We start from the raw sequence: 358 nt of genomic DNA, 5'->3' as shown, positions 1-358 counted from the left end.
CTTCCGGCGCCAGCCTCCAGACCGGCCTCGGTCGCTTTTTACTTCCCTCTCTCTGGCTTTCTTCCCCCGCCCCCATCTTCTTTAACACTGTCACGTGAGGGGCGAGCGCGGGGGCTGTTGGGATAAGTACGCCGGTGGGTCAGGGTTCGGCCCCAACATGGCGGTTCCTGTCGGGCGGCGACCAACGCTTTGCCGTCGGGAGGATTAACTGGCGATTGTTGGCGTCTCCACCTATCAGGGTGGAATGCAAGGACGCCGGGGCGAGCGCTGAGGAGCGGCGGTGACGGAGAGGGGTCGGTGGCGGGTGCCCCGGGAGCCGAGGCGGCGGCGTCTGTTCTGTTGGTCTCAAGGCTTCAGT

The 358-nt window shown here is 65.4% G+C and overlaps 1 protein-coding gene across 1 annotated transcript in view; it reads left to right on the top strand.

Annotated features, from left to right (window-relative positions):
* The first annotated feature begins 222 nt into the window (after positions 1-222).
* Positions 223-358, top strand: part of TRAPPC8 (trafficking protein particle complex subunit 8) — a 92,270-nt gene continuing 92,134 nt past the window's right edge. Inside the window, exon 1 of the mRNA XM_007455162.1 lies at positions 223-297. The gene's annotated coding sequence lies outside the window, so the exon portion shown is untranslated. The remainder of the gene's footprint in view (positions 298-358) is intronic.

The sequence above is a fragment of the Lipotes vexillifer genome, unplaced genomic scaffold, assembly GCF_000442215.2.
Source record: "Lipotes vexillifer unplaced genomic scaffold, Lipotes_vexillifer_v1.1 scaffold90, whole genome shotgun sequence".
Taxonomy (NCBI): domain Eukaryota; kingdom Metazoa; phylum Chordata; class Mammalia; order Artiodactyla; family Lipotidae; genus Lipotes; species Lipotes vexillifer.
The sequence above is the reverse complement of the archived record's forward strand: the minus strand, read 5'-3'. Positions and strand labels throughout refer to the sequence as shown.